The 23,982-nt window shown below is 39.8% G+C and overlaps 1 protein-coding gene across 1 annotated transcript in view; it reads right to left on the bottom strand.

Annotated features, from left to right (window-relative positions):
• Positions 1-23,982, bottom strand: part of OTOR (otoraplin) — a 132,406-nt gene that overhangs the window by 48,863 nt on the left and 59,561 nt on the right. The window lies entirely within an intron of this gene.

The raw sequence follows: 23,982 nt of genomic DNA on the forward strand, positions 1-23,982 counted from the left end.
TGATCCAAAAAAGCAAACACAATGCCTCTAACACAGAAAGACTAAAAACTCTAAAATAATTTGTTTTGTTTGCCCGCTTTCCAAAGTTTGAGCAGAGGAGGTGATCTGCAATTCAATAAAATTGTACTAACTTTTCTGACATCTGCACTGAAAGTATCTAGACATTTTACAGTGGTATCATGACACAAAGAAGATCATGGTCATGTAAGTTATCTCATCCTTCCTAGAAGCCTTTCCTGATCTAATGAAAAGCAAAATTAAACATGAAGACAGGTGAAGTATGTAAAGAAAAAAAATATCTGTATCAAATTCATATGCGGTGCAGAGCTGCTGAAAGGTTTGCACTACAGAAGCAAACCCAAAACTTTCACCAGGAAAGGAGTGAGCTTCTTTCCATTTAGCTCCCATTGCAGCTACAAACATGTCTCAGCAGTCCTTTCAGATTTGCTTTTGCCAGCTATCTTAATGGCAACGAAGGAACTACAGTTGTAGGAACCGTCTTTCCTTGTGTGTTGCATTTCTTGTGCTGCATTTCTGAAGACATTATCAAGTCACAAAGAAAGAAAAACTCATGCAAACTGCCTTTGAGTTAGGCTGGGTACAAATCCAGTGTCCAACATGAGAGACGGTGGGTGTAATGTATTTTATAATACTGCTTTAATGCAAAACATTGACAAAAAGACCTGAATCCAGATCCTTAAGTCAGGGAGAGAGAGAGATGCTGTCTCCATTGACATCATCTCAGAGACTGATCCATGGACTTGAAAAAGAGCTTGACTGGGATCTTTGCTCTTGGAAACTGCAGGAACAGGTACCCCAGCAGTGCACACTGACCAGGCTGTAGCTGGCCAAAAGTGGTTTTCTTCTTTTTTTTTTTTTTTTCCCTCCAAAGCTTTTTGCTAGGAAAAATACAGTAACAAAAGAATGGCCTGTTTCTTCTGCAGCTGTGCATACAGCACAGACCTCCTTCTCTTGTACAGTCGGGCAGGCTTGTTCTGATTCAGCAAACAAGCAAATAAGAAACAGCCATAGGGGAACAGGAGAAAAAGCACAGGCTGTGCAAAACTCTACCAGAAAAGCTGCGTGGGCAAATACCAAGAACAGAGAAAGCAAACAATATAAAAAGCAGTAATACAACTAAGAACATACAAGGCAAATATTAGCTGGAATTATTGCAAACTGAATGAATAAGATAGATATTCAGAAGAGTGTATGGAGAGCATCCCCTGCCTGTGCTCCAGGGAGGAGGAGAACGACCCCACAGAGCCCAAGCTCTTGTTGACAGTAAGTCTGCCAAACAGAACCCAGTCAACAAGAATAAAATCGCCAGACGACGACACGAGGCCTTGCTAAAAAGCCAAATGGCTTTTTTCATGAAGGCACTGGAGAACTATAAAATTTATGAAGTGAAATTACAGTGGTATGAAAAGAATCAGTGCTATTAAGCAAATTGTATGCCAGTAGGGAGGGGAAAAACTTGCAGGGAAAAGAGGTGAATGGAAGTCACAACAGGCAAGGCTTATAACAAATATCACATACTCCCCTAGCGAGCATCGCTACATTCCTGAGCAGATGAAGCAGGCAGTGGTGAATTAAGCTAACCCATGCCGACAGAGATGGTGGAGGGGCACTGCTTTATTTACAACCTTTTCATAAGGCAGATGATAGATGGAAGCGCATTAAGGCATGCATTTGGTGGATATGACCCGTTAGCATCATCACTCTCAGATTTCAGCTTTCTCTGGATTGATGACTTAGACTCATGGACTGTTTTTATTAGAAAGGAGCTGATCACCCATGTAGCCTCCTGAAAAGCATTCTGCATGTTTTACATGGAACATTTAGAGTATGAATGCTTAAGCTCAATACATTTTGTCAGTTCTGCTCAGAAAATTCTTGGGTAAAACTAATACGAAACCCAAACCTTTCTTTATATTGCATTATATTGCATTAAACAGTCCAAACCAAGACAGTACAAGTCTTATCACAGCATAAAGCTTGTGTACAATAGAGCACATAGCTTGTGCAAAGTGACAGGCATCATTAGAATACACTTTAAACATTCATACGCTTGGATTTGTGATTATAAGGAAAGAAATTCTTCATTTTTTAGCTTAAAACAACTGCTACCATCATGCATACTGACCCACTCTAACACTTCGTGAGAGACACTGCTATGTTCAAATCACCACTTCTCCTCTGCCCTCTCCATCATTTTTTATTGGCTCAGACCAAAGTTGTTCGTGCTGTGAGGGAACGCCCCCATCGGCTCACCTCCCATGGCAGGCTTTGTGTCCGCTCAGCTCCCAGGCTGGCTTTGGGGAGGTGAGGGTAGGCCTGTGAGCTCCAGCAGGACCACGCTACCCCACAACGAGTCAGAAAGCACGGCTAAGTTTGGCTTTCTTGGAAACGAAGAGACCACTGCTTGCTCTGCCAAGGCTCCCTTAGCATCAACACTGCTATTGTATTTGGGGAGCCTGAGACGGCAAGGCTTCCCTTCCACTTTATTTTTCTTCTGGTTTCTCTCAGCTGGTGGGTAGTAACATGCCTGTTTCTGAAGCAGAGAAAGCAGATGTCGCTTCTTTCCTTGCTGCGACAGTAATCATCTAAGAGGTTAAAGGCACAGACTCCATTGCTGACATTCATTTTTTTCAGTATATACAGGACCTGTCTCTTCTTCCCATGGTATCTCCTCTACCTTCCTTCCATTCACACCACCCTGCTTACTCCTCTGCCAAACTTTCCCTCAGGACTTCTCCCTGACATTCAGGCTCTCCAGGCTCCCTTTACCTGGTTCATTACTGATGTTAGATCCTTGCAAAGCTTTATTATTACTATTATTATTATTATTATTATTATATTAATAATAATGTTTATTTATTCATTTTTTGCCAAGCCCAGGGCTTGGCACTGGCTTCCTGGCTGCAGTTGAAAGTACTGGGTGCCTTTTCTGTTTCGTCTGCAAAACAGGTTTAATAAAACTTGCACTCCTTTGTAAATTGCTTTATAACACAGGGATAAGTGCTACATGACAACTATGAATTACAATTACCTTATCACTCCACCTTTTGGTGCATACACCCACTTGCTCTGGGACACTGCAGTCACGCATAGACACCGAGAGGTAGGTAGAGTCATGAGCTTGGGCCAGAACATAAGAGCATAGCAGTCTGAGACAGCTGGTGACCGAGATGCTGTCACCAATGCCATCCTTGCAACGAGCACTGCCCTGGGCAGAGCTGTCTCCTCAGTGAAATCCCTGTGCTATATGGAAGACTGCTAGAGAAATTGAAAGCCGACATGAAATTTCCCTAGAGCTTGGTAAGACAATGAAGGAGGAAAAGTTTCAGTCAAAAACTGTGGAGTTAAAGAGATTTAACTGGACATTTTAAATCAATCTTTTTTTTTCTTCTCATTTTAAGAATTCAGTTGAAGCTTATTTTCCCTCTCCACATCAAGCAGCATTCTTCTGGGACAATGGAAGCCTTAACATGAGAGGATTCAGAGGCATTTCTATTTATTTTGTCACTAGTATGCTGGGGTGAAAGCACAGGTCTTGGGGCATTCAGTAGGCTCCATTAGATATGGCTGCTTTAAAACATGTTCTGCTTGCAAGATTAGCACTGAACAATGGCTCAGTAGCAGAGATTAAGATACAGAGAGACAGAAAGATGTAATATTTAGTGAGGTCTAATATATATTTGGTTTCTGTACTGGTTTAGCTCTTTTTGTTAGCTAACAGCAGCATCTATTACCAGACCTGCACAGAGAAGATGAATAAGTTAAGGCCTTGAAAAACATATGTGTGTCCTTTACGATAATAAGAGATTTCTTTCTTGTGCGCTCTACTGAGCGAACAGATCTACCTACCATGTCTCAGCTGTGAAATATTAACTATATATCACCTATTTATGACCTCCTAAGGTGGAGAGGAGAAAGGAAAAAAGCAGGACAGAAGATGTTCTGGTTTTGATCAAATTCTGATGCTTTGTGTTTGTAGGCCGTTAGTCTTAAAAAATGGTTTGAATATTTACAGACCAAGTGTCAGCTATTTGGGACCCACTGACTTCTGTGGACTTTGGATAAAATTCTTTTTAAAAACGCGGTTTGTGAGAAAGGAATTAGAAATAACATCTGGTATATTGTCAACCATTAGAGTGGCAGACAGCACATGTTAAAAACGGATGGAGTTGAGGAGCAAGAAAATTAAGCAGCAAAAACTAAAAGATGAAGTAACAGCTTATTTTTCATTCTGGAAAGGGTACAAATAATAAATATTTATGAAAATGAAGTTTTGCCTATTAAATCCAGCAAAGGTCTGCCCTCTGAATGAATAAATATACACACAGTAAAAATGGCTGAGATCCAGATTATTACTTCTTAACTCCATTGAATGTTATCTGCATGATGCTTTCTTCTTCTCTGTCCGACAAAAGCAGCAACACTTTGGCTGCTGAAGGCCCAGCAAAGTATTGCCAGATTGTCTAACAGGTGTAGCACCACCTAGCTCTGACACCTAGAACTGACATTTTTGTTTGATAGCAAGAAGTTTTCATTAGTTTTACCTTCCCCAAACACAACCTATTCCCTGTCCCACTGTTTCTCCTCTCTGATGGTAACCGCAGCTGAAGCTTCATAGAGGATGGGTTCTCCATATCTAAATCTATGGTATTTCCTTTATCTCTTCTCTTTAGGAAGATTTACTCCAAATGACAGGCTTATTTTCTCTTGTACCTGCTGGAAAATCATTTGGGTATATGTCTTGCTTATGACTTTCAGTGTCCCATTCCCCTGCAGTGACACCACAAACACTGTAAGCTGTCAGTTCAACATTTCTCTTAAGGGTTTTTCTTCGGTGGGACACCCTGATTTTCCCAACAGCAGTGGAGGATTTACTATGGCGTTTGTTTTCATCATTATCTATTCTTCTTTCCACTTGTCTTTATTTATTTCATGATGCCTTTAATTGCATCTAAGATCTAGATTCATCCCTCTGCTATGCCCGTCTCTGTTAAGAAAACTTTGCTCAGCTAAGAAGCAGGCAGGTAACCAAGACTTAGCAAGCACTGATCCAGTAACCTTGTCTGCTGAGATGTTCAGTTAGTGCCTGAAATGACCTTTGCTTTGAACATGCTTTATTCTAGCTCAGAAAGATGGTTCTGCTGCCCATTTCAGTATCACTAACCATTTTCATATCTTTATTTCTATACAAAGTCACAATGGGTTATACTGCCCAATTGCTCTGTCTAGTCTCGCAGCCACCCTCCTCTTCCTTCACAAACGGAAAGCTGTTCTACTTCACACAGCATTTCCAGCCTTCTGCTTCTTGTCTGACTCACATTAACACTTCAAATAAACCAGTAACACCTTCTTTCAAGTTAGCAGGACTTTTCAAATCTGCAGGAATTTTTAAGACGAGACAACAAGGTGGGTAGATTTTTTGTTTGTTTGTTTTGAAGTGCCCGCAGCTTAGATGAGGCAGTGAATGGATACAAATTATTCCAAGTGCTACAAATAATTGCTTTGCATACATTTGGGAAGTGAAGAGTACCAAATCTCAGCTAGAGTAGGCTTTGGCTCAGTAATGAGCTGAAAGAGGCAACAATTTCCGTCATTCCTCCTAATCTCTCTCAACATTTCAATCTCTCTCATCACGATACAAACAAAGCCCAGCTGACCAGGCCCCACAGATATATGTACCAGGGTGATAGCTTTCCTGCAGTGAGTTCATGTTAGGTGGCTTTGATCTTCAACCAACACTATGCTCCAGCACCAAGGTCTAGGAATTTAAAGTTTGGGACCATATTCAAAACAATGAGTAATTATTGCCTGTAGTTTAGAGTTTGTTTTGTAACAAATTTTAATCATTAGTCATTGATTTAATTCTGATCATGGACTTAGATGGAATCCTATCATTTGCCAATGCCATTACACAAAATGTTCTTTAAACAGCATCTTTGTAACACAGTGTGATGTGAAAGCATTCAAAAATAACTGCTAAGCTCAAGCAAACGTGCAAATATCAAGTGCTGAAAGACTGAACTAAACACCCCAAATTTGGTCTGTTGGAAAAAGAACTGAAAACTCTCAAGACTCATCTTCTCTGCTTCCTACTTCCAAGTGAGTGATTTTTGTGCCACTTTTACATTTTTGGGTACTTTCAGTTCTGGTCCAAGTCACACCCCAGAAATTCTGAGAAAACAAGAGATAAAGCATTCATCTAGAATGGTATTCATCATTCATCTAGCATGCATTCATCTAGAATGGTATTAGTAGAGAAAAACAAAACAAACAAACAAACAAACAAACAAAAACATGGAAGAACTCTCCGCTATCATTGACAAGAAAGTTCTGTAGAACAGAAGTAGTTGTGTTTAAAATGATAATAAAAACTTACGTGCAATGTGATAGTCCAGTTTGGTTATCAAGTGAACTTTGATGTCCATTCATAACTGACTGTGTTGCAAGAGGAAAAACAAATGGAATCACTCCACTTCTCAGAGAATTTGTACCATGGGAGCATGGAGCGTTTCACATACGCTGTATTTAAAATAGTCACTTAAATTAAAGGAAACAATGTCAGCAGCAAAAAAAGCTCCTTATTGCTCCCTGTTTCCTCATGGCTTGTGATTAGGGTCCTGCAGGGAGGTAGGTCTTCCTTGTCCTGAAGAGATGCCCCAGCTACTGAAATAGCTCTAACCCCAAAAGAGGGGTAGGATTTTTTTGTGTTTATTTTCACCCTGCCTGCCATTTATCATCAGTAGCCACCATATCCTAGTTGAAGAGAAAAGCCCTGTCTGCTCTCTCACTGAGTTCATGCCCTCTTTGGAAGAAACGCAACCATTAACAACTCCCAAAATAGCAGGAGCCATTTCCAAAATCATACATACACAACAAGGAAAGGACTGCCAACCTACTCAGGTAAAACTGGCCTGATGGTAGGTAAAGAGGAAAACAGTAAATCAAAAAGTCAAAACCTTAGTCTCTATTATGACGGAAGAAAGAGAACAAAAGTTAGTTGCCTGCTCCACCTTGAATTCTGGGTCAAAAGAAACACATTGACAAAAAATTAAGACAAGACATTTACAGTTGCTATAAGCACACATTTATACACTGTGTGATGATGTTTCATTTTACAAGCCCCTATAAAATTACTCAAGGAAAACTCAATTTTAATTCAGTGGTGGACTGAGACTGATGTATTGAGCACCTATTTATCATTAAAACAGAAGTAGATGAAACCAGCAAAGCAACTTATAATTTTTTTTATTTTTATTTTTTCATAACAACTCATGTTCCTGTCCCTCACACATACGGTTTGAGGATTCACGTGGACAGCAAGTCTCAGCCCCAAAGATCCAACCTGAAGGGAAAGGAATGAAGGAAGTGAGAACAGCAGCTGAACTGTGGTAGCAATTACTGCAAGCCTCTTAGAGTAATGCAAACCCTATATTTGACTTCAGAGAATGGCTGCACAGCAGTGAGAAGTATTGGCCAAAAATGCTGTTGGAACTATAAACATGACACAGCTGCAATGAGAGGTTGTACAACAATCTTAACTTGAGAAATCTTAAAAACCTATCCAAAGCATCAATTAATGTGTATGCAGCTTTCCAATTAACATGTATGCAGCTCTCCATCACTCGAAAAAAGAACTGTGCGAAGAATTGAGAGTGAGGGATGGTTTTGAACTACCTGATCTTTGAACAGTCTAGGAAGTGGGAAGACAGAGAGAGATAAAGGTAAGAAGAGTCAGATTAAAAAATAAACAAATGAATTAGTGACAGTCAAAGTAAATGTTGAGAAAAAATAGATGTGACTTTATAAAGATCAAGACTAGAAACTAGAAACTAAGGATGTCAATTAATAATGGAGGAGCTGACTCTAAAGACCTCAAAATTCCACCCTCCCCGTTTTTGCTCTGTTTTCTAAACTCTCTGTCCTTAACATGAAATAAATTATTTGCACAATTTTAGTAGACTATATAGTACTTTGTAAACAACCTACTGATAGCTACATTATAAAGAAATTCTAAGAAAATGTCAGGATAAGGAATCAGTGGTATCACTTGAAATGGCCCCTGGGGAAGGACAGCCATCCAAGCACTGAGGCTGATTATATACTCCCATTTCTGTTTCAGAGTATCAAAGCTGAGAATCATACTGTCCTCTGTTTAGATCACGTAGCAGGCTCAGGACAAGATGAATTTCCTACTGATACTATGTTTGAGGAAATTGCTCATTGCGTGTTCTCTCAGGCTGGATGCCAAAAGGAAATTAAAGATACATTGGCCAACTCAGCTGCTGTGCAGTAACAGCATCTGAAAAATACAGCTCATGATCTTTGCCATGTCAGGGCAACCTCTCTGCAAATGAAAGCTAATAAGATTTGGATTGAAAGGAGCAGTGATATAGAGTTTTTAATGTCTGGGACAGACTCTCAGCTGCTGGTATGGCTGTAAGAGCCAGGATAGAATACTTACTGAGGACCAGGACCCACAAAACTGTCAAATTTATCACCCTCCTTTCTACTAAATGATTTGCAACAGTGAAGGAAAATGCTGCAGCTTGCTGAGGAGCAAGATTTTGTCAGCATTCAGAACAATGCCAATGTTTTTTAAATGGGACCTTTTTGAACTGGTATCAAGTCAGAGCTTTCTGACAGCTGATTTCATTTGGGCAGGGGTATGAAGGGAATTGAAAAGGAAGCAGTGTGGTTTTTCTTCCATAGATGCAATCTTTCTTTAAAAATCCCTCTCAGATACATGTGACTGGACAATCTGTACACAGCTCTAAACAAAAATATCACATTATACCAGCCAGCTGTTGAAAAAGCAGCAGACAACAAATGACTAAATTATGCATCCACTTGGAACAAGGACACCTGGATCCTCCTGCTTTCACATCACTGCATTCCTCTCAGAGGCAAAGCTTCCTCTGTCACAAAGATATTCAGCAAGGTCCCTGCCCTTTGAGATGCTGAACACTCTGTCCCAGTCCTGAAAAACACTCAGAGATCAGAGTAATCCTACTGACTCATTCACATCTCACATATTCTCAAGGACAAAGACAGAGCACTCCATGACATCCAGACCTGAGCCCATTTTCTGTTGTGCATGGTCTATGTCACTGCGTCCTTCCCATCACTGCACCACTGACAGCCACCGACTTTTGTGTTGCTACTCCTGCAGAGCTCCCTCAGTGAAAGGGGAAGAAGTCCAAAGCATATTTGTGCTCCCTTGGGATCAGCTAGACATTTCTTCAAATGATGCTGCAGTCATTTGAATTTCCCCTTGAAATCTGTTCTTGGCTACTGTCCACGAACAAGTATGATTTGCAACTTAAGCCCTCAGATAACTCAAGTGTATCTAGAATCCTAGAGTATCCTGAGTTGGAAGGGACCCACAAGAATCATCGAGCCCAACTCCTGGCTCCACACAGGACCACCCCAAAATCAGACCTTATGTCTGAGAGCATTGTCCAAATGCTTCTTGAACTCTGACAGGCTCAGTGCTGTGCCCACTGCCCTGGGGAGCCTGTCCCAGTGCCCGACCCCCCTCTGGGTGCAGAACCTTTCCCTAACCCCCAGCCTGACCCTCCCCTGTCCCAGCCCCATGCCGTTCCCTCGGGTCCTGTCGCTGTCCCCAGAGAGCAGAGCTCAGCGCCTGCCCCTCCGCTCCCCTCGTGAGGGAGCTGCGGCCATGAGGTCCAACACAAAGAAATATTTAGTGCACTTAGTCACATGGTCTGAACTTTTGGGTAGACCTGTGCGGTGTCAAGAGTTGGACTTGATGATCCTTAAGGGTCCCTTCCAACTCAGGATATTCTATGATTCTATGAATCTATGATATATTAAAAAAAAGTGAAGGGGAGATGGATTATCATAGATTGCCTCCTTCTTACTGTCTTAGCCACAACACTAAGTGCATTGCAACGTACTCATACAGTGATACTTCTGTGCTGGACATGCCACTTATAGAGAGCACTCCACTTACTTTACAGCAGGGTTGGAAAGAACAAGCTTTTTAATTTTTATTATTATTTTTTTCTTTTTTTGAAACAAAAGAAGGAACAATATCAATTTCAAACCTGCAGGGGCAGGCTGGAATTTGTGGCCAAGGAAAACCTTCTGCCTAGTCCAAAAGGAAAGGTCATTTAAAGCATAAGTTAAGGCTACTGCCAGCTTTATCAGGGTCGCTGACAATAACCTCTGTGAGAATGGGTCTCAGATGCAGAGGGAGATGTATAAATATTCTCCATGGTTACAGATTTCAAACCTAGTCATCTGAGGAGTGAATGCCTTTGTGTCCATTTAGTTTAATTAGAACGGAAGCTTCTTCAAAAGCAAATCACAGATTCTGTTTAGATCACAGCCAAAAATTCCAATTAGGCTTTCCATAACAGACCATGCTTCCCAGAAAACACAGCATGTTAATAATGAGAGCAATAAGAAACAAGTGGAACATAAAGAAGGTATATATTCAGCATGGATGAAGGCTGGGCTGCTGTAATATGGCCAGTGTCATTAAAAAAAGGCATAGGTCAATTAGAAAATGATAAGAAGTCTAGAAGATATGACCTATTAGAGAAGAAGAAATTATGTTGAGTCTGCAGAAGAGTCATCTGAAGAAGGACATGAGATGTAAAAGCATTCAAATATCAAAAATCAGTCACAATAAGAGAAAGAATCAAACTGAGAACTTGGAAGAACAATCCACTGCAATTTACAAAATAAAGAAACCACAACTGTCTCGGAAAATCCTGTGAGCCAAAATGGATCTGGCCATGCTTTTGTATGATGACAGCATCACGTATGCTTATCCTTTTCTTACTCCTTCTCAGGCACCTTGCTGTGACTGCTGTTGGAGTCAGATTGCTGTGTTAAACAGACCTTTGCTCTGGACCACAACAGCAGTTCTTGCAGCCTTCTGTGCTCTCCATGCCCACAATGAATATAGGACAAAATGTTCAGGCTTAAATCTACACAAAGGAAAATTCAGGCTAGTTAAGAAAAGAAGCACAAGTCTCCCTACCAAAAAGGGCAGCAATTCTTCTGACTGATTGCTCAGAGAAAACACAGGATGTCTATTGCAGGAAAATTTTTGTTGTATTTTATAATTTTTTTGTGTGTGTGTGGAACAATGGAAAGAAACTCTTGTCATGATGGACATGGATCCTGCATGTGGAGAGAAGAATGGACCAGACCGCCACCAAACTTTCATTCGTCTTATGATATGAGGATTTAATATTGAAAGGTTGTTAACCCACCACCCTCCCTCCATAGAAGGTCTGTACAGTGGTTTCAGAGACCTGGGCTAGCTAGAAAATATCTTGTAGAAGCATACCTCTTCTATCATGCTGCGGTAATATTTCCTAGGTGGACTGCTAATTAAACAAAACGTAGGGAAGACAGCTTAGCTACCTGGGGCTAGAGCTGGGATGGTTATTGAGCACTGAAGAATGTATGTCTGCCAACTGGCTCCATGAACCTTCTCTGCATGCTGAAAATATCTTGCAAACTCGTTGCTAGGTGCTCTGCTCCTTGACATTTACATGCTTGAGCAAAAACACATCTGCTGTTTAGCAAAACGTCATAATAAATGTCATTTTTAAACATTGTCTGCTGCAGTTCTGATTAGCTCGTAAGCAAAGCATTTGCATCATTTCAGTTCTTAGAGGTAGGTCCTGTTATGTGACAGTCAAATACAGGCTGACTTTTAAAGTGTTGGTGGGCTGGTGTAGCCACTTCTAGAAAACAAGTTAAAAAAAATGTACATTTTACTGACAGAAATACATCAACTTAAAAACTTAATCAAAATAAATGGTTTTGTAGGGATATTCCTACTAATTCAGCACTTCTAAATAATGCAAGCTAAAAAGAATGATGTGAGAGAGCTCATGCAATCCATTACATTACCTAAAAATAAAGAATATCTTTTGATAGACATTAGCCTAGAGCTCAAGTAAAGAAATACATACTCTGTGTCTGGTCTCTGGTTCTGGCAGCTACACAGAACAACATGGGTTAACAGTAGCTTATTCTCCCAGTATGGATTTTCAGGTGACAGAGGAGAACAATGCTACTTTTGTCCAGTTGAGTTGTTACATGGGATGTCTCTTGCCTTTAGTAAATGGGCATCTGTGTGTCCGCACAGAGGCAAACAGGTAAACAAACACTACTCGGTGCCTTTCAAAGACTGAGCCCTGTAGTTTTGCTGGACTGATAAAATGCAGACTCATATAACAGAATGCTGCAAAGTGGCTTCTTCTTGACAGCTCCTTACGTCAGTTTTGAATGGGGGAAGACATCACTTGTTGGGCATGTCAGGGACTCGCTGCTGTTATGGCTGGCTGCAGCAGCAGCACAGGAAGAGCAGCCCCTGAGGCACTGCCCCAGGGAGGAGCTGGGATGAGAACGGTTAGTCCATATCCCATCAACTGCTGCTGAGCTGCAAGAAGCTGTGAGAAAGGCAAATGGAAGAGCAGGTCCTCATTTCATCCCTGCTGCTGCTGTTATATAAATAAATCAAGAGAGCAGAGGCTTTCACCTCTGAATCCAAGCCTGACTGACAGTGATTGAAAGCCTTTACCGGGATGGCTGTTCAGTGACAAGGCATGAGGGGAGGAGGTTGAGCAGTGTGACACTGGTTCCCGGGAGGTGGATGTCAGCATCGCAAAAGAGACTGACAGCCACCTCCTGACAGCAAAGGAATGAGAGATGAGCATGCTACAGGAGTTTTGGGCACCTCACATCCACGGCCCCCACAGTACGGTTCTGAGAACAGCACACCTGGGCTAGGTTTGCAACCTTCAGCCCATTCTACTACTGGAGAATACGAGAAAGGAACAGGTCTTGGCTCACATCTTCTGGGAGAACAAGGTGACTTCAGGCAGCCTATTACAGACTGATGTGAAGGACTCAGAAGTCGTTAATAATGCTTTTTGTGCTAGTTTGGCTTAACTTCAATAACTGAAATCTTCTGCACCACTGCATGCATCAAACCACCCATTAGCTGATCAGATTTGAACGTAGCGACATTGAGGAGACTAAGCACAAGGGCCAGATTTGTCACAGTACAGAGGTTAAGCTGAAGAATCCTATTACACACAGAAATGTATAAATAGACATCTCACCACACGACTACATGCAGCATAAGGTTGAAAAACTCAGAAAAAATGGTCTTGAGTAAGTATGAACTTGGCTTAAAAGAGAAGGAAGAAAAAGTTTTTATGTAAATCAGAGATTCTGGGAGACAGAGATGGTCATGGTTAACATAAATCTGTTCTAAATATGAAAGGTCATATAAACTACTTGTCAGTGCAGACTAGGTTTTTCAGTTCATATCTTGCAGTACTTTGTGGTTGATTTCAAGATCAAGTTCTCAGAGATGACAGACAATGTAAGAATTTCAACTTGTTTCTTGCAAGGAAAAGCTCAAAACTTGGGCAAACTCCAATTGTAGCCTGTGGGCCTAAACAAAAGGAACCTCCCATAACATGCAGGGCAGATAAAAGGCACTGTAAACATAACTATGGTGAAAAACCACCAGTGCTGAGATGATGCTGACTCCATCGCTCTTGCTACCATGCCTCTGGCTCAGACATTCTCTAGAAGAAAAGTCACCGTTGCTGGTGTAACGCAGGAAGCCAGCTTTGCCTGGTTGCCCATGCCAAGCCCAAGGAAGGGAGACTCAAGCATCTTTCATTCATCCTTTAGCCACCATGCATGGACCCCATCCATATGCTTCAGCCATGCCGAGTTGCTCAGTTCTTGTGAAATGTACTTCTGCAAGAGGGAAGAGGAACGATAAAGACCATCACTCTGGTTTGCATGTTCAGAGGATTGCAGCTGTGAAAAAGATCAGTGAACCTGCTCAAGGATTCCCTGTTCTGGTGTCTGTAGAGCAGGCACACCGCCAGTCATCGTTAAGTGATGTATTTGCCCTGGAACCTTACAGCTCAGTCTGTTGTAACAAATCTAACAGTAATAATAATGCAAACTTCCACTTCTGTCATAGCAGATGAAAAAAAGAAGTGCTGATAATCTGAGAAAAAGGTTTATCAATACATCTGACAACACGCATTTATAAACAATACACATAATACTAACAGGCATTCAAGTGACTTAACTGCATAGATCTGTTAATTAGAATACAAACAGTTAGCAGGGGAGGTCTGTTTCACAGCATCTGATGTTTATGCATGTTTGGGGGGCTATTTTTAAAAAGCTGAAGGCAGAGTACGATTATTTCAGGAACATTTCAGTGTGCTGTTTCTCACAAAGCCTAAGTGATTAGTGCTGAGGGTAATTTGTGTGGAGGTGTTTATCACCTTTGTGCTAGTATTTTTTACTACAGTTTTTCTATTAATTCAGCAATTTGATACTCAGCTGACATACTGAGAGCTGATACAATGGAAAAACAGATATATACTATAAATAAAGACCAGCTCAGAGTGGGGGCATTTGACTGACACTATGAATCTACTCTCACTGAGACAATATGGTGTTTTTGGCTGCTTTCTGGAAAGACAATTAGCAGCAGAGAGCTATGTTAAAACAAGTCTAACTAAGCATAACAAAAATAAGTTAAATTTCTACAAGTTATTGAAGGCCATGTATTTAATAAGCAGGGTTGGGAGGAATGGGAAAAAAAAACTGAGATTCAGGATTGAATTCCTACCTTGTGCCATATTTTCTCCCTATAACTCTAAAATTTCATAATAATATAGTCAATTATATAATTGAAGATTGATAGTTTTGTCTACACAACAATTAAACATGAACTGGATTCATAGTTTAATATTAAGAAATGTGTATCCCATTTGGAAGGAAAAGAATCCTATATAAATTTTTGTTGTCACAATCCCAAAGATTTCCTTTATTATGAGAAAGGAGGACAGAGAATGGATATGATCTAGCACGAGCGCTAAAGAAGCCTAAAATTAAGACTGTAACTTGAGAGAATTACAGAAGTTCTAAATGGTACAATAGCCTTCCATGAATCAAGATCCATTTTAAGCAACCCTCTTCAGAGTTAATGGTAGCTGTTAACCAACATGTTTTAACTTATTGTAAAGACAATTCCAGTAAACCTTTCAGACTCATGTCAAAATACCTTATTCAGATGAACTCCTTAAGAAGCTGAACTACACTAGAGAAGCTGACACTTGGATAACACCAAAAATGGAGTTTTCCAACTCTAATGAAGTTTTCTCAGAGGCACTTCAAAAATCAGCTCCAGCGTTTGCAAAAACAAATAAACAAAAAGCATATTTTGTAAAGTGAGCCCTGGAGAGTGCTTGTCCAGTTACCGTAACAAAGCCTGATGCTTATAACTCATTCCTTCACACCACCTATGCACAGAATCTCACGGAGGATGGACACAACCTTCATTCCATCTGTTTTAGTAGAAGCACAGCAGTTACTGCTGTGATTCTGCACTGTTTAGCTGATGTCAACTTTTGGGTCACTCTTCTGGATTACGTTGCAGGCGACAAAAGTTTAGAAACTAGGAATACATCGTTCACGTTTTGGTCTATGTTTAAAGCAAAAGCCCTTCATTCATTCTGAGGTTAATGTATCACATGCTGGCAAATTCCACTTTAAAACTGCATTTGCTGTTACAGAAGATCTGGCATCTTCGATTCTGTGTGCAAACAGATCTCTAAAAAGCACAGAGCTCCTCAGAAATGACTCCAGAGCTGACTACTAGACTGTGTTGCAAAAATCTGACATTCATAGAATAAAAATTGGCAAAAAAAATTATTGCATTAAAGCATTACTTGTTAAGTATTTCATTAAAAAAGAACTGTTATTTGGAAAGATCTCTTATCACTTGGGAATTTAAAGTGAAAGAAAAGAAATAAGCAATGCTCCTGGGGCTTTTAATATAAAAATATTCCCCTTTAAAAATAGTTTACATGAGCTTGTCTGTGATGAATAAACCAGAGACGTGAGGGTAATTTTTATCATTTTAAATAAATATTTTACAAAGTGTTAGAAAAATATTTTTCTTTTATAAGTGTTCTGCTCTGGCAATTTATTTTTCTAATTCACTAAATTAAAATAGAGAATAGGTCAAATTATCAAAACCTAATTTGTAGTGCAGAGATCACAGTGAGTAATCTTGCTTAATGAAGCTGTAATCAATGTCTGAGCAACTCCATTATTAGTATCATTACGTTATTTACTTACGCTCTGTATTGCTAAACTCTTCACCATAAACAATCTTCAAAAAGCAAACCTGCATAAGCTGAAATGTGTATTACTCCAGAGTTTTGCAGACAACCTCTTGTACGGGTGAAGTAGCTCTCATGCAAGACACGCAACATGAGATCCGGAAGGTCAGGCTCAGACACTGGTTTCAGTCAGCCTGCTTAAGAAGGTGTCGGTTATGCCTTTTTAACGACACATGCAGCTAAAATAGAAAATAGTCTAACAGCAGTTAGAGTTGTGATGGGAGTTCATGCTTGGTAATGGTAATTATGACAGTTTTTTTTCAGGAGAATCACTGCCTGGACTATTTTGTACTGACTGTGAGACCCTACAATACAGCCAGCCTATTCTCCCTTTAGAAGGGATTGCACTTGTGAACTGCAGGGTCCTTTTGGTTGAAACAGTCCCCCTAAACCTGCCCTGAGAGCAACACAGGAAATTCCAATGTCAGCAGTGAGAACAGCGAAATCCACTAAACAGTTGAGAAGGTCTCAGGACAGTGGCTCTGAGCCCCCCAGGGCAAGGGGTCCCCACTGCCACCCTTGGAAACAGGTTTTAATTTGTACTTTCCTGCTGTGGCACATGGGCAGTGGCTTTAAACATTCCCCATGACAATCACTTAGCCAGCAAATGAATTTCTCTGCTGTAAACAGGTGGTGTCAGTGCACCAAGTAAACCCATGGTTTCCTAAGCTGATTTCCTAAACCTGGAATCTGGTAGTTTCCCAAATTCCTAATGTTCCCTGTAGCAGGAAGGGAGCAGCTCTGTCACAATCGTTCACCAAGTCCCTACTACATTATCATTTCACCCAGTGCCACCTGTAGGTCACCCAGAAGACAAAAGGTCTCCCCAGCACTAAGAACAAAACACAGACAAGGACAGGAGAAGTTGCTTAGTGCTGAAACTCCAGAATCAACTCTTCTAAAATATAAACCCATCAAAACATTTCCATATGCTTTTAAACCCCTAGGAGCCTCTCTTTACCAAGTTAAAAAAGATGCAATAAAGTTTGTTTTATATATTAAAACAGATACTTTCATTTTAATAAAAAATGCTCTCATCAGCTTTGAATTATTTTGTAGCAATAAACTGATCAAGGGCTTAAAAAAGGCACAGAAGTCCTGCAGGTTTATGGAAAAGTAATTAAATGTCTTCCTCAATTAACCTCAGACATGAGAGGTAGTGCTTATTTCATGAGAGTCAGCTTTACCTGGTGATATAGGGGCAAAGTAATATTTCTTAATCTCCTAAAAGATCATCTTATTCCAGTATCAGAATCTATACCCCGTATAGTGATAAGAAAATTAAACGTTATGCTAGAGATATGTGCTTCTCAGTATCTGCAGTCTCTGTCTAGATGAATATTAAACAAAGGCTAACAAGAAATGGAAAGCAATTACAAAGCCTTGGAGACAGATCCCTGCTATACAGCACTGGAATAAATTAGCTGGTTTCAGCTGAAGAATACCACACAGACGTCTGTGATGAAGAAACAAATGTACCGACTGAATTTCACTTCTGGAGAAGTATTAACAATCCACTTCCATTGCAGCCTAGAAGTAACAGAGCTCTGCCTTTGCTTGTAAAACTGCATGACCACAAGGTTTTACGGGAGCCCACCCATTCAGCACATTTCAAAAAAATAGCCAGCGATGCCTTTATAAATTAACAAAGTTTGGTTATCTATCACTAGAAGACTTCGTGTTGTTGCAAACTAAATCTGCAAGGTGATTATCTGGTTATTTACTCTGTGGCCTATACATAACCTTCATGTTTATGCATAAGCTGCTGTTCTGACTCCTTCAGGTTCATATGAAAGGAATTAATTATCGATGGAAAACGAGAGGTTTAAAATTGAAGCAGAGGGTCAGATCTTAAACTGGCAGGGAAAAGCTCAGCTCTGTTGATAGAGTTTAGCTGTCTCCAGTTAAACAATATGAGGAAGTGCTCTGTAACCGTTTCAAGTTCACCAAAAATGTCAAATCTGAAGGAGATGCAGGGGGAGAACAGCCCTCCTTTCATTCCAGACAGGCAGACAATGCTACATGTGAACTTTGTGTTCACTGATGTGATAGGAATATTACGTATGGACTTATTTTGAAATCACAGCTAGTGTTACGTGCCATAATCCAGTTACACTGATGCCAAGTTTTCCCCAACCACTTTCATTTTCCAATGCTGTGTGACATTAAGCACTGAGCCACGACAGAGATCTAGACTAACAGATCTATGGGCAAATATTATTTTATTTGTAAAAAAGCATTAATTTAGAAGCAATACAGATAAAGCAGAGATCAATTCCCTACAGCTTTGCATTAATACACACAGCCAACCCTTTCTTTCTAAATGCAGGACATTCATATTCTGGAGTTTGCCTTCTTCTTTCAGGCATTCGGGTTTCACACTCCCAGCAGACAGCTACAGAAACTACAAAGATGGGAGGGATTATGAAGCTGGAGTCAGATTCATACATAAGTAATCCAGCGTAGGGAGATTTGTCACATCCCATCTATGCAGTACTGCTTTACACTATGTTAAAGGGGTAAGAGCTAATATTGAAGTGTCCAGCATTGTCCATAGGCAGCAGGTTGCTCTCTGCTGAGCAAGATTCCCCTACCATATCCTAGCAGCTGTCCTTTACGTGAAGAGCATCAAGATGAATAAACATTCCTTAGCATAAAAATATTCCTTAGCTAATTTAGCAAAACTGAAAATGAAGATGCTGTAAACATGACAGAATAATGCCACTGGCACATCCGTCAAGCTGCAATGACCATTAGAAACAAGCACTTTATGAAATGACTTTTTAATCAGAAAGATTCTAAGAAAATAGAACATAATGCCTTTTCAGTTGGCTTAAAAATATAAGCATTTGATAGCCTCATTTTTGTTATCTGATTTTGTTCTGTATCCTACTATAACCACATATCTGCACCTACAGATACGTGATGCTTCACTCATAGTAAGATGGCTGCAGAGGATGAAGCATGGAAGTTTACTGCTGCCAATGACTGTGACAGAAAAGCAAAAGTAGAGCCAAAGAAAAATGCAAACCAAACCAGAATCCAGCTAAGGAAAAACTATTTCTTCTATGAGATGTGGAACTACTTTGAACCTGCTGTTTCAGGTGTAAATTACACTCCTGTAAATTGACTAAATGTTTATCCAAATTAAGCCTACTTAATGCAATAATGTTGTATACTTAACATCTGCTGATGTCAGTAACCATAACTGGCCCAAAAACGTTTCATTCAAATGTTAAACTGGTGCAGCAGAACATTGTTTTTAAATTCACTATTGTAACAGAAGATGCTTAAAACAAATGTGGTGGTGAACAAGCGCCCTCTTAAGGGCATTTGGTAAGAATAACGTTCCTTAAAAACACTTACATAACTTAGAAGTTTAACGCTGAATATTTCCCAGAAATAAAATGGCAGCTTCTGACATTCCCCATTCCCAATATTTTGAAAGTGCTGTGAAAGGCTTAGAAATATTAGAGTCCTAGTCACTTCTTTTTCTAAGGAAAATCAGTCACTGAGGGTACAGAGTTAGCCAAAAAAAAAATATATATATATATACATATATATATGAAAGTGGTCTTTCTAGCCTATGGTACTCACTCGCTCACTTTTCCTAACAGGAATTGATACCGGGATATTTTCTCTTAGAGTGTATGTAAGTAGGGGGACAGTAGAATAACAGATTTAGTCTTCTGAAACCCTGTAGTAAGACAAAAAAAGAAATCTTACTAACTACTGATGTTGCAGATATCAGTAGGTTTTCCTGATCATATCAACACACCGCAGACTGAGAGGAAGAAGAAAGTCAACGCCTTATTTTGTGTATGCAATCAATAATTAAAAAAAAAAAAGTGTGACAGACACGAAATTGTCAGAATAACTTGAATACTTCTCACACTTTTCAGTGTAGATGCCTTTTCAGAAGAGACCCAGCAGCAAATGCAGAAAGCTGGTACGAACGCACGCAATTCCCAAGCCACCAGCCCAGTCGCACACTGCCACACCTACGCACGTCACCTTCTATTGTCAGCTGCCTGCGGCTCCTCAGACCACGCATACTGGATAAGCACTTGCCGAGTGTGTTACATAAACTGCTTTCATTTCTCTGATCAATGATTTTTCTTCAGAACATGCTTGTTTCAGGAACCCCTGCTGATCAGATGAGTAATCATCAACAATGACACCACAGTGAAAATTAATGTTTTACAGATTTAAACTACTAGGTTATAGAATCACCGTGGAAATAATAAAAATTACCCTCCCATAGGTGTTTTCACTTATACGAGCAAATGTTACTCAAAATAGTTTTTGAACAATTGTCCAGTTCAGCAGAGCCAGTCATCACAAACAAGAAAAGAACTAAAAAAAAATCTGGTCTTATTACATCTAAAAAGATTTCAGAGCAAAAAAACTTTACAGCAGCATGATATTCACTGCTTGCCTGTTTGATTTGTGCAGGAGATATTCACAACATAGTATGCAACCAACTAGTCCCGTGATATTGTTTTGCCATTGCTAGTAACAGGCTGGAAGCTTTGTGCCGAGTTTGCAGGGCCCTGGGACTGAGATTTCCCACGCTTGCTCTGCCTAAAGGAGTTTTGTAGATGTACCCAGATGTAGCTGCTGGGTAGCGCTAGCAGCAGAGGGGACACTCTGCTAGCTTTGTGCCTTTTCTCTCAGGAGTCCTAGTCACAGCTCCAAAATTACACTGCTGTGGAAGAGCTAGTTTCATTTGCCATTACTCTCCCCAGTCTCTTAAGTTAAAAAATACAAGTGTTTTTTTTTTTTTTTTTTAAAGTCTGAGTTGTACTAATATAATTCATGTCACAGAACTTAAAATACTATTTTTTTTATTTTTTTATTTTTTATTTTTTGCAACTAGGACTCTACACCCAATTCTTCCCTGTGAAGAGCTTGAGCTAGAAAGGAATCGTCTTCAGGAATCTGAAAAATTGTTCTACCTGTTTCTCTGTAAGAGAGGACTTGGAGAGTTAATAACTTCTAAAGTGTGTTCCTTGTGCCTTTGTAATTGTCTCTTAACTCTGCATCCATTACCGCGTAGGTATGCCCATCTCAGACAGAAGATGGTACATTCATGGCTTCCTCTTCTGGAACTACGGGTTAATTCTGATTAAATGTCTATTCAGCAAGGCATTACTGATAGCCTGATGTTATCCTTCCAACAATTATGCACAAGGAAAAACGAAGTTTAGGAGATGCAAGTAAGAAAAGAAAGGCAGCTGGAAAAGCAATAGGTGTAAGTGACTAACGGACAATATTGCTCTGAATATATTCTGAGGAAACTTGCTATTCTTGCTGAAATTTGCTCCAAGAGATGACATTCTCTCCCACTCCCCCACACACTCATTTGCATTTTACACACAGGTCTGACCAACAGTAACTGAGGAAGAGATATACTGTTATAGACAGTAAATGTGCAAACCTGACCTTTTCTCTAATTGGATAATGTCTCCTAAGACATTCGGAGTCTGATTTTGTTCTCCATTACATGGATGTAAATCAGGGTGAGTTTCTTCTAAGATCAGAAGTGTTATATTCTTAGCCTTTATGCCTTCTGGTGGTCTATTACACAAAAGCATGCATGTCTTTTAGCCATGGATAGCTGAGATACATGTCTGTTTGCAGCAGGTTGCCACTAGATCCTAGGTGAACCAGTCATCTTGATTGAGACAGAGGGTCAGATGGCAGTAGACGCTGAAGGTAAAAATGGATTTGCTCAGTCCTTTTATCATTAGTGATATGACGGGCATCTACGCTGCAGCTTGGTTGTAGGTAACATGGCCTACAGGAACATTGCTGTATCAGGAAACCTATTTATGAGCATTCACATTCTTCAGGCAAATTTTTAAAGATTAGGTCCTGAAGATAATAGAAAATTAAAAGACTTTTTAAGAACTGATGACAATTAGCCCCTAAGTCACCTGCACTGCTTAACATCAAAGTTTGTCTTTATAATCACTAGCTATAGACATAAAACTAGCACTATAATTTCAGACAGAATTCCCAGTTTTCTTTTGGGAGGAGGCTACCTCCTGGCTATAAAACTGCCAGCACACTAATGAGAGGCTTGGGAACAGTGTCTAAGAACGTGAAAAAGCTCTCTTGCCAGAATTCAGCAGCTCTTATCTCCATCTCAGCTTTAACCTAGAAAAAAAATGTTTTTGAAAAAGTGTTCCAATTAACTCAAAAATCCACCAAAACAGCATTTTTGATCAAATAGATGATGAATTCTGATGCACAGGGAAACACTTTTCCTAGTTAGTTGCAGGAAGTGTTGCAATAGTCATTTTTAATGAGTGAAAAATAACAGATTCTGTAGAAGCAGACAAACCACTGAAAAAATGGAGCATGACTGAAATCCTGGTCTATAAGCTTGCAGAAGAATAAACATCAAAGCATTTTAGGGCATTAGCAAATGAAGATGGATTTAATCAAAAGAATATTTACATATGAATAATATAGCTTGTTATACATTTAGAGCCCATCAATGGAAAATTAAATTAATTTGCAATGCAAACCAACTGGGTCAGCTATTGAATGCCTCTATGAATGATGAACACCACTAATGACAGAACTATATTTAATTGGTTAAAAAAAGCCTTAGTTCTTTTTTGGCAACTGCTTATTGCCTAGTATCAAGATTTTCTAATGTCACTGTACAATTGGTAAAGAGACCATTAAGAAAAAACACAGCAGGTTATGATTTTTATATTCTCTTGTATATAAATGGGGTTTAGCTTAACCAACAAAAAAATTCAGAAGAACTAGTTAAAAAGATGTGAAAGCTTGGCAAAACTTGTTCATATCTGCTCAAAGAGGGCATCATTATGTGGAGACAGAATTTGCCTGGTGGCATTTCTATGCAGCTAGCAGACAGACCAATGATGATTGAATGGGAAGGAGAGAAGAACGGACTCTCATGTCCCTTCTCCACCTTCCTGTCTTTCCCCATTTGCACATTTAATGTATTTGAGGGCACTGTGATGAGAGGTTTTCACTGGTATGTGGAGGAGCACAACGCACAGACTTTGAAGTTGCAGAAGGAAGCGTGACATCTCAGTGGAGACAGAGAGGTGGGAGGCAAAGAAGCAAAAAAAAAAAAAAAAAAGGAAGTAACCCATCAGGTAAACAGCCTACTGTGCAAGCACCTGAGTGCAAAATACCTCAGAAAGAGAGCACACTAAGAATTAGAAACACCATCCAGATGAACCAGCTCATCTTCTCCCACAGCAATCATCCTTCCATGCTGATCACCTTTCCTCAGAGTGATCCGGCAGATGCTTGATAAATATTACATATTTGGAATATTTACACCAAATTTTGCATTGAACATTGTTGTTTCCACCTACTCCTTCACTGCTAGCTCACCAAACTTCTAGTATATAGAGATAAAATCTAAGAACGACAGACAAACAACAAGTTTCTTTATAGAGGTTTTCCTACAGGTTGAAATGAGGCACAGAAGTCACATAGTAGCTGGCTACTGAGAGATCAGTGCTAGAACAGCTTGCTGTCTGCAACAGCCAATGTAAAGACTAAAAATTACACAGCTCATGAAACCAAGTGTAGGTAAAAGATCTTCAGATGCCTTTGCTTCAAGTAATAGCTTTTTTTTTTTCATGCAAATATCAACGTGTCCCCATATCTTCTCCAAAATCCAACAGATTCCTGAATCTTTTAGCATGCCCAGAACTATGTTTTCAAACTGTTTCAAGTGATGTGCAAT

This window comes from Anser cygnoides, chromosome 3 (genome assembly GCF_040182565.1).
Source record: "Anser cygnoides isolate HZ-2024a breed goose chromosome 3, Taihu_goose_T2T_genome, whole genome shotgun sequence".
Taxonomy (NCBI): domain Eukaryota; kingdom Metazoa; phylum Chordata; class Aves; order Anseriformes; family Anatidae; genus Anser; species Anser cygnoides.